The sequence below is a fragment of the Vitis vinifera genome, chromosome 12 (genome assembly GCF_030704535.1).
Source record: "Vitis vinifera cultivar Pinot Noir 40024 chromosome 12, ASM3070453v1".
NCBI classification, from domain to species: domain Eukaryota; kingdom Viridiplantae; phylum Streptophyta; class Magnoliopsida; order Vitales; family Vitaceae; genus Vitis; species Vitis vinifera.
This window is the reverse complement of record NC_081816.1, coordinates 15,118,354-15,130,198: the sequence shown is the minus strand read 5'-3', so window position 1 is coordinate 15,130,198 and position 11,845 is coordinate 15,118,354.

Sequence of the window (11,845 nt, the reverse complement as noted above, 5' to 3'; positions counted from 1 at the left end):
TTTGTGTTGCAGACTAAACTCCACTTAACATTGCTTTCAATAAGTGAAGAATTTACCCATAAACATTTATAGTTTAATTTACTTGTATAAAGATGAAAAAAATTGATATAAGCTTTTAAATTTGTTCTATGTAATGATAAATAATTTACTTGCTCTCTATCACTATTTTTTTTTAAAAGTTATATATGATTTTTAATCTCGTAAGAGGTACTAACTCATCACAAACTAAGTCCTATATGTTCTATAATAAGACCACATTTTGATTTCATAAAGAATGAGGGTAAGGAAAAAGAAATATTGAAACTTACATAAAGATTTATTCTTGTATTATCAATCTATTTTGAGAACTTTCTCTTTTCCTTTCTACATCCTTAAGATTCAAAATTTTATAATAGTTTTTTCATGCATCACCTATTGGCTTTGTTTAAGTTATTAAATATATTTTAAATTTTCAACGATCTTATCATCTTCAAGAACGAATTTTTTATGCTATTTATTATACAAATGCTAATTAAGGTGAATATCTCTTGAGTATTTTGTCTCTAAGTTGAAATAATTACTAGTTAGTGGGTATAGGGTATGTGTATAAGTAAATTTAACATCATATCAATCCTAATTCTTAATGGACTTAGGCATGTTCTCTATTTCCAAGAACAACATTCTTTCTATGTTGGTGTTTGGAGATCATAATAGCAAATCAGATGCAATTGAAATTATAGTCACCAAATTACTACTACGATCATATATTTCTTTCTGGGAAATTGTAGTCAACTTATGGATCATTTTAATTTATCAGTAAATGTTTTTTTATTATATTTTCCTTTGTGAGGTAGCTCAAACATTTATTAATTTCTTGTTGTTTATACATGTAGGTTAAATCTATCTATGAAAATTATAAAAATGCAATATCGGATGTAGCCAAGGAGTGGGTACTACAACAACCAACAAGAAACAAGGAAGCAAGGAGACCAACTATTGAAAGGTTGCTTGTGTAGAATTGGGTCTAAAGAAATTTTATATATAATATGTTGGGTTGGAAAGAGGGAGACAATTTTTTGTTAGTCAAATTGCTTGTAAATATATAATTCAACTTCATTATTAAAAAAGTTTGATATAATTTTAATGTCTTTTTTAGTTATCTCAAAAGGTAAGTTAGCATTTGATATTGAATGTAATATTTGAATTACAAAATACTTTCAATCTACAATGTTTGTTTCAGTTTATTTATTTATTTATTTATTGTGAAAAAAATGACCTATGCTCATGGAATAAAAACTACCACTAAGGACAAATACTTGGCTTTATGAAGTATCTTTTATTGCAGCCACTAAACAAATAGTCTTCGCACTTATGGTAGTGAATTATAATATTCTACAACTATAGACATTGTATGATAGTAGTTTTGAGCATAGTTGTAGCTATAAGCATCATATTACTGCACTTTTGAATATAGTTGTACCTATATGATATCTTTTATTGGTTTACCAAGCTATAAGAGTCCTAAGGTCGTGGCCCTATTAGGACCACAACCATATAATACTTTTTGTTACAGAGATTTTCTAACTGTAGTTATAAGACTCAACTACCTACACTAGCAGGACATATATTGTTTGCCATTATAGGATTCATTTGTGCCACCTATGGTGATGCTTTGTGGTGGTCTTTCTTGTTTGTAGTTATATATTATAGTCACATTTTTTTTTACTTTTAGCTAAGATTAGATGATCGTAACTATACACCCATGTTCTTGTAGTGATTACATGATTTTCAAAAAAGAAAAGAAAAGAAAAAAACATTATGGTTATTTCCATTAAATGGACATGGGATTATATCACCTCAAATAAAAATATTGTCTCTAATGTCAAGTGGTTAGTAATAGTTTGGCATCTATCGTTTTAATAATATGATGTTTCTTATTAAACCACATCATCATCTTCTTATCTCTTTATAGTAAAATTGAATAAAATTTTGTTAATTGTCATCAATGATTAAATGAAAAATAAATATAATTAAAATTAAAACCTTAAAAAATAAAATTAAAACAACAATTCCTCATAAAAAAAAAATCACTTTCTCAATAATATTTCTGATTGCAACATAAAAAGTTATGTTATGAGAATTTACCAAGATCTGAGAACTTGTATCATAAATAATATGGTTCCCGATGTAGATAATTAATTAATGTTAATGTAAATCTCCTCATAACATCCTATATATAGAAAGAAGGCCTACTAGTGAAATATAAGAACTATTCTTTGTGAGCAATCCATTTCTTCTTCTTCTTCTTCCAATTTCTTCATTTTCCAATTACTTTATTCTACAACATGTTATCAATATGAGGCTATAGTGACAATTTAAAACATCATTCAATTTTTTGAGACCCCTAAATCAAACTTTATGAGAACCTACATCATAATATAGTTTGAGAACTTATTAATTTAAATTATTAATGTTTAGGAGGTTGGATATAATAATAAGGTTGATAATATTGACATAGGAAATTAGTTAGGATTTCTAATACTAAATAAAATATTTTTAAGATTGTCAACTTTATACTTTTAGATATATAAACAATAGTAATAGTTGTGTTTGATATTATGTTAGGTGAGGAGTAAATTCTTCAGGATTATTTCTCCAAGATTTTTGAGTACTTCTTTGAGGTAAGGGAACTTACAAAGTTTGTAAATGGAAATAATTTCCTTTCTATATTGTATTTTGAAATGTGTAAAAATATTATTTTTATTTATATGCATGAATCAAATATATGTTTTGCATGAAAAATATGTTTGAGCATTTTCTTTGTTTATGAAAAATTGTGGAGATATGATGTTTTGTTTTGTAAGTTTAAATTAATGAAATAAAATGTTTGGCTCTAGTTTCTATGGTCATAGTCAACGGGTTATAATTGTTGATATATCCAACCCTTATCAATGGGTTATAATAGTTGATATTATATGGTCCTAGTCATCGGGTTACAATAGTTGACCTTATGGGCCTAGTCAATGAAATATAATTGTTTACTTTTGGTTTTGATCACCTTAAATGAAACAAATTTGAAACTAGCCACTCATTTGTGAAGTCCCGTCTAATTGGGCACCATTTGTTATTTGATAATCAAGGTGAAAATAATTTAAATATATTTGATTTGAAATGGTTATGAAATGATTTTGATTTATATGAAAATGTTTGGTTGAACAATTTAAATGTATTAGCATGTCTAACTCAAAAGTTTTATAAAAAGAGTATATATTATATCTCCTATTTACAAGTATAATTGAAAATATTTGATCCATGAAAGTGTGTTAATGTTCCTGATTGAGCTTTGAACTCATCCCTCTTTGTTGATAAATTTCCAAGTACCCTCAGTTTGGGCGATGAGTCACGGTTAGGAGGGGAAATTGGCTTGTTAGGACATTTGTTAAAACTTTCTTTATTTTGGATATTATTTAGATGTTAAAATTTATTTCTTGTTTGAATTATTTGAGTTTGAAGTTATTTGGACAATAACGCTTGGGTTGATGTGTTAGTTTTTTTAAAATTGATATATGGAGGTTTTAAAGTTTATTAATTTTACTACTTTGTAAAGCAATTTGGTAATTGGTAATTTCCAATTACAAGATGAATGTTTGTGTCGTTTCCACTTTGAGCCTTCGAGCTTGAGGTGTGAAATGACCATCATGCCCTTGGAATGGGTTTTGGGGCATGACAGAGTGGTATCAAAGCACTAGGTTATGATCTTATTGGGAACTTGAATTGGTTTAGATTGGGGATAGATGAGTTTAAGTTTTAGTTTCATCTAGTATAATATTCCACATTGTTTAATTGGTTTCTTAGTGACTAATTTAGCTATATGTAATGTTTTTTTTAGGACAACATGCCACTAAGAAGACTAACATCTTCCTAAAATAGTCAGACTAATAATGATGTACCTCCTCCACTTGAGGGTTTGTCTCCCATGAATGTAGAAGGACTTTATGGGTATCTCAAGACTTTGGCTGGTTTGGTTGAGCATCAGGCTAGAGATATTGAGACTCAAGCTCTTAGACAATCCTCATCTTTTAGGGGTAGCTCATTTGATGACTTTAAGAAGTTAGGTCTTCCTTACTTTTCTAGTACTTTAGACCCAACAGAAGTAGAAGTTTGGATTCTTAAGATAGAGAAATTCTTTGATGTTATAGATTGCTCTGAGGAGTAAAAAGCCTCTTATGCAACATTTATGTTAGATAAAGAGGCAGATCATTGGTGACATATGACCAAGAGGCTTTTTGAGGATCAAAGACCTATAGTTTGGAGACAATTTAAGGAGACATTCTACATAAAGTACTTCCCTTACAATGTTAGACGACAAAAGGTGGGAGAGTTTGTTCATTAGCAACAGAAGGAATGACAGTGGTCTAGTATGAGGCCAAATTTACAGAGTTGTCACGTTTTGCTCCATAGATGATTGCTACAAAGGAGGAAAAGGCATTAAAGTTTCAGGATGGATTGAATTCCTATCTGAAAAATAAAATATCTATTTTGAAGCTTAGTGTCTATTCAGAGGTTGTAGATAGAGCCCTTAGAGCAGAGAAGGATAATAAGGAGCTTCAGTAGTACTAAGAGCAACAAAGGAAGAGGAGTATGAGTGATGGTGCCCAAGATAACCAAGCACCAAAAATGCTCTTTTCAACTGAGAGTCAGAATAAAGGGGAAACAATGCAAATTTCATATGTGCCTTGTTTTATTTGTGGTAAGAAACATTAGGGTAAGCCTTGCTACAAAGAGACTAGAGCTTGTTTTGGTTATGGGTAGCATGGACATATGATTCGGGATTGTTCAGGGAATAAGAAGTTTATAATTAGGAAGCCTAGGGAGGAGAATAAGAACGCTAAATAGAAACCCAGAGTCCAAGGGCGGGTGTTTTCCATGACTCATCAAGATGCCCAAGCCACTTTTGATGTGGCGACAAGTACTATTCGAATTCACACTTTATTTGCTAGAGCCTTGATTGACCTAAACTCAATACATTCTTTGTTTCAATATCTTTTGCTGGTTTGTTGGGTATGCTTGTTGGTAGCTTGGACTTTGATTTGATTGTTACTATTCCTATGAGATAGTCTATTGTGGACAATATAATGTTTGGAGGTTGTAATGTGATGATTGGTTATAAATATATGTCAATTGACTTAGTGCTCCTTAACCTTCAAGATTTTAGTGATAGATTTGTTAGCTTCTTGCTATGTCTATGTTGATTGTTTTAGGAAAAGTGTGACTTTCCATATTTCTGGTCAGCTTGAGTTTAGTTTGAGGGAAAACATGTAGATAGATTATTGCATATGATTTTAGCCTTACGAGTTAGTTCCTTACTCAAGAAAGATTATCAGGAGGTTTTTGGCCTTTGTGGTGCATGATGGAAAAAATACTATGTCCTATTATTGTCAAGCTGATAAAGGTCTAATGAAGCAATCCTAGTATTCGGGAGGTTACTTATGAATTAGAGGAAGAGATAAAAGAAAAACATCCTCATTTATTTCAAGACTCATGTATCTCAAGTTTGGAGGACTAAACTTCCTAATTAGGGGAGGATTTTTGTTTAAAAAATGGAATATAAAAATCAATTTAATTGATATTTTTATTTTTTTTATTTTTAAGAAGTTAAAAAAAAACAATATGTATCTAAATATTTTTTGTTAAATAAAATAATTAGAACTAAACATAAACTATTACCACTTTTTTAGAAATGAAAAATTATGTCATCCTAAAATATTATTTTTTAATTAAATTATGATAATTTTTAAATGTAAGTTTTTTATGTTTTCATTCTTAGAAATTGAAAAAAAAATAATGATAATAATCATATCTTTTTTTATGCCAAAAATTTGGTAGTATATTTAACTTTTTTAAAAAATATTTTAATTAAATTATAATAGCTTTTTTAAAGATAAACATTATCTTAATCAATATTTAGGTTGTCATTGAAAAAAATATTATCTAAATTAAAAAATAAGATTAAAAAAATAAAACAATAATAAGGTGCATAGAAGTGAGATGATTTATATGTTTTATTTTTAGAAATAGAAAAAAAATTAATCATCTATTTTTTTCCAAAATTTCAGTAAAAATATTTAATTTCTCATGTTAAAATCATTTTAACTAAATTATAATAACTTTTTAAAGAATAAAATAAAAAAAAATCTGAATTTATTAAATAAGAGAAAAATAAAATAATAATATGTCATAAGATGATAAAATATTTTAAGAAAAAGAAATCGATAAATACTCTACTTTTTTTATTTTTAAAGCGAGAAAAATTATCTAAACCAATTTTTAGATTATTTTATATTTTTTCATTTTTAGAAATAGTAAAAACATAATCATTTAATTTTTTTCTTACAAAAATTTCAATGATATATTTATAAAAATTAATCAATTATTTTTTTCTTCCCAAAATTTGGACAGTAATATTTAATCTTTTATGTTAAAATTATTTTAATTAAATTATGATAAATTTTTAAAGAAAAATATTATCCATATCGATTTTTAGATTATACTTAAAAAAAAGAAAAAGAAAATATTATCTAAATTAATTGAGTGAAATAAAAAAAATTAAATGATATGATAAGGATAGTGTAGACCCCTTTTGCAAACCAAATGCTATTAGTTTTTTTTTTTTATTATTGCTTTCATTAATAGCATTAGAAGGATATTTTCTTACCACCCAAAGGAGCTGGCAGTGTCTTAGACAAGTGGGGGACCGACCTCCATGAAGCTTCATGCATAAGACGCGTAGCCTTGAATATGATTGGCCATGGGTGGTAGTTGAAGCTTTAGAAGATGATGGTTGGAGCAGGGAAACATGTGGAAGAGAAGAAAGAGTCGGGATAGAAGAAAGATAGGAGGCCAGGTTTTGAGGGAGGAGAAGGACATTTTCAAATAAAAAATAAAAATGGAAAGCGAGAGAAAATAAAAAAAGAGAAAACTGTGAGGGAGTGAGTCGGTCTTTGGAGAGACAAAGGGAGCTGAAGCTAAGGAACAGAGATTCTTGGGTTGGTTTTTTTTTTGGAGGGCAAGAGAACTGAGGAGAAAATCAAGATCAAGGGGACACTCCAAGTACGTTCATTATGAACTATATATTTCTTCATTTTGGGTGTTATTTTGCTTAGTGTCTCTGTTGATCCATGCATCCGTATTGCTAGTTCTTCCTCTGTTTCCTTGATTCGGTTTGAAAAATTGGTGAAGTTTTTTTTATCGTATTCATTATGGGACATCTAGATTTATGGTTTGCATTTTTGCTTTGAATCTGCTTGAGATTTTTTTTTTTCACCTATATCGAGCTCGTTGATCATCATGAAATGGAGCTAGATTTAACAGTATGATTTTCTCTTATATATGCTATGTTTTTCTTCACTTTCTTCTTTGTTTATGGTATTTTTGGAGTGTTGGGTAACATGTAAATGTTGATGAAGCCATCATCTTCCTTCTCCTTTGCATGGCCATGCATGGCCACAATAAACCTTCATCTCACCGTCCTCCCAACCCTCATACTCCTACCATACCCATCACCATTCCACCACTCTCCTGTACTCACTAAACCCATTTCTTTCACTTCATGCCCATTTCCCCATGCTCTCATTATCCATCATATCCCTCGCCATGCCAACATCCCCATACCCACCATTAACAATCGGCCTCACGTTCAGCTCACCACCTCCACCATCGAATCGTTTCCAGCAAGTCTACCAATGCCCTTCACTCCTAAACCCATCGCCATATCAAGCCATCTTCATCTTATTCTCCACGCATGCACCTGTCTAAAGATCGAACATTACCCATGGATTTAGTTCCGAAAATGGACACTCCCAACGCACGTCGCGCAAACATTGACGTCAACATCGACATCGTGGAGGCCAACACCACCACAAACGAGCTGATTGCTACTCAAAAAGTGTTATTTTATAGTTTATAATTAACTCTTTTAAACACTTTTGAGTAATAGTTATTACCTTTTAACTCAATTGACATGTTAAGGACCCTTACAAGTGTTTCTAATCAAATTATGACAAGTTTTGGTGTTTTTGATAGCTTTTTGATCACCAAAGCAATCCAAGAATGAGGGAGAGCTCTGTATAATCCATGGAAAAGCAAATGGAAGCTCATTTACATCAATAATCCAAGCTTTGGAGCTTCGTAGTCCATTGCCAAAGCCAATCAAGAATGCAATGAGGAAAAATAGAGAGAGGAATCTAACACGAAGAAATTCAAGAGGAGAGTAGCTGAAGGACACATTTCAAGTACTTCCTGGAGTCCATTTTATACATACTATATATCGTTTTGAATCTCGGGAAGTCAAGAGTCCAACGCTTCAAACGGTATGCAAATCGGAGCTGAAATGAAGAAGTTATGGCCATTGGAAAACGACCGCACCAAGTTGAAAGACAATTTTGCAAGTTGCGAAATCACAAATTCAACTTGCGAAATGGACACTTTCAACTTGTGAAATTTTCACAAGTCATGTTTCAACTTTCGAAATCCACCTGTGTAATCTCAGATCTTTGCGATCGACTCTGTTAGATTTTTTTCTTCAGATATTTTTTGTTTAAATCCCTATTTTCTCCTTGTAATTCACCAATCATAGGATTCCTTAGTTAGGAAGTAAGAAGGACGAGTGAATAACCTTTCTATATAATCTATTGTAATTTTTCTTTTAAATATCTCTCAGGAGTTTTTCTCAGAGACCAACTTTTGTATAGTTTTCAAGAAAGTAATACACTGAGCTTTGCTCTGCCTTACCTAAACATTTTGATTGTATTTTTCTTACTAGCCAAACAAACTCTAAGGATCTTTTCCCAGAGGATGAGTGGCTAGGCTTTTTGTTTCTTGGAGTGAAGGAAGCTGGGTAAGGTTTTGAATGCAAAAATGGGAAGTTTTGTTGTTTCAGTTTTTAATGAAGAGAAAGTGTGACCCGTTAATGGTTTTTATCTTTTTAGTTAACTTAAAAGGCCTTAAAATCACCTGGGCCAACACTTGGTAAGGCAAGTGGTCTCCGTCCATTGAGATACATTAGTTTATCTCTTGCGAGCCTTTGAGAGGTGGTTTAAAGGTAGGATTTTCTAGAATAGCCAACACTTGGTAAGCTTTTGGACTCCAAGGAGACATCCATTAGTTATCTCTTGCGAGCTTTTGACGGGTAATCCAAAGTTAAGGATCACCTTGAATGGCCAATACTAGTTGAGAGGTATGAACCATTACAAGATGATTCAGTGACAGGGAATTAGTGTTTGAATCCATTAAGGGGAAACATCTATACCACACCAGTTCAGGAAATAACTATATGTTAAATCCCCAATGCGAGGAAAAGCTTCAAGTGATCGGAACTCTCTTTTTATATAAGGAACCTGAGCCTAGTGATCTAAAAACTCCAAGAAGCATTTTTCTTTGTAAGTAATTTTCGTTACTTTATTATTGGTTTCACTTAAAAACCAACCTTTTCAAACATCTTTATGTTTTCTTTTAAAGCTAACCTTGAAAAGAAAAAGCACCAATTTAGCTTTGAACTAATATCAGTTGTAATTTGAAAACTCACCTCAATGAACGATTCTAGAGCCACTATGCTATGCTAGCTAATGCTACCCTAGTACATGGTGAAATAGGTTTATTGATTTTGTTGATTACTCCCGTCTGAGGACCGAAATCAAGGCACACCAGTTCATTGAACACCAATCAACAGGATATACACCAGTTGAGTAAGAATCAAATGGCGTCGTTGCCGGGGATGGTGCCAACTTTACAGTGATATCAACTTTTCAGAGTACTTGTGATCTTCATCACAAGTTTGGTGATTTTTCTTTTATTTTATTAACTCTTTTTAATTGTTTCTTTTACTTGTTCATATTTTAGCTTATCTTTTAATTTAATTTTTAGTTAATCTTAATCTTTTTGTAGTTTTATTTTCTTTTGTTTCTTTGTTTTTGTTACAGTTGTTACTAGTTGTGTATGCCATATTGGATGCGAGACAGTGGAGGAAGACTTGTGAAAATTGAAACACCTCATAAAACAGAGTTGGAATTGTGCTTGAACATCATGGAAGCTACACTTGAAGATCAACATAGTCACCATGGTCACCAGGACAATCCCAATGCATTCAGATCAATGAGGGACCGTATGCATCCACCTCGTATGAGTGCACCATCATGTATAGTGCCTCCTATAGAGCAGCTAGTAATCAGACCACATATTATGCCACTTCTACCTACTTTCCATGGGATGGAAAGTGAGAATCCCTACGCGCATATCAAGGAATTTGAAGATGTTTGTAATACATTCCAAGAGGGAGGAACTTCAATCGACTTGATGAGGCTAAAGCTATTTCCTTTTACTTTAAAGGATAAGGCCAAGATTTGGCTTAATTCTCTAAGGCCAAGATTTGGCTTAATTCTCTAAGGCCAAGGAGTATCCGAACTTGGACTGATTTGCAAGCTGAATTTCTTAAGAAATTTGTCCCTACTCATAGGACAAATGGCTTGAAAAGGCAAATTTCAAACTTATCAGAATTCTATGAGTGTTGGGAGAGATATATGGAAGCTATCAATGCTTGCCCTCACCGTGGTTTTGATACATGGCTATTGGTGAGTTACTTTTATGATGGTATGTCTTCCTCAATGAAGCAACTCCTCGAGACTAGTATGGAGGAGATTTCATGAGTAAGAATCGGGAGGAAGCCATGGATTTCTTGAATTATGTTGCTGAAGTCTCAAGATGATGGGATGAACTGAACAAAGGAGAAGTGGGGAAGATGAAGTCTCAACCAAATGCCTTTAATGCTAAGGCTGGGATGTATACCTTGAATGAAGATATTGACATGAAAGCAAAAGTTGCAGCTATGACAAGAAGATTGGAGGAGCTAGAACTGAAAAAGATACGTGAAGTGCAAGCCGTTGCTGAAGCACTTGGTGGAGGAGTGTCCTATAATTCCAGCTGTTAGAGAAATGTTTGGAGATCAAGCGAATGTCATTGGATAATTTAAGCCCAACAACAATGCTTCATATGGAAATACCTACAACTCAAATTGGAGGAACCATCCAAATTTCTCCTGGAAGCAAGAGCACTTCAGTAAACACAACCAGGCTAAGCATCTTAACAAACTTCAAATCTTGAGCAAGCAATAGTGAATCTAAGCAAGGTCGTGGGAGATTTTTTTGGAGATCAGAAGTCCATCAATGCTCAACTCAGTTAAAGAATTGACAGTGTAGAGAATACATTGAATAAAAGGATGGATGAAATGCAAAATGATCTATCTCAAAAGATAGATAATCTCCAATACTCAATCTCAAGGCTCACTAACCTTAACACAGTGCAAGAGAAGGGGAGATTTCCTTCTCAACCTCACTAAAACCCCAAAGGTATCCATGAAGTGGAAGCTCATGAGGGAGAATCTTCATAGGTGAGGGACGTCAAAGCCTTGATCACTCTAAAGAGTGGTAAAGAGGTTGAGCTGCCAACACCCAAGCCACATGTTGAAAAAGAAAAAGAAGAAGAGATAGAGAAGAGGGAGGAAATCAAAGGAAAGAAGAAAGGTAGCAGTGAAAGGAAAGAGGACCATGATTCAATAGTGAATGAAAATCCGAAGAAAATAGTTATCAAGGGAGATGTGATGAAAAAACACATACCTGCACCTTTTCCTCAAGCTTTGCATGGGAAAAAGGGAATCAGAAATGCATCATAAATTCTTGAAGTATTGAGACAGGTGAAGGTCAACATCCCATTACTAGATATGATTAAACAAGTGCCGACTTATGCAAAATTCCTGAAGGACTTGTGTACTATCAAAAGAGGGTTGAATGTGAATAAGAAAGCCTTCTTGACTGAG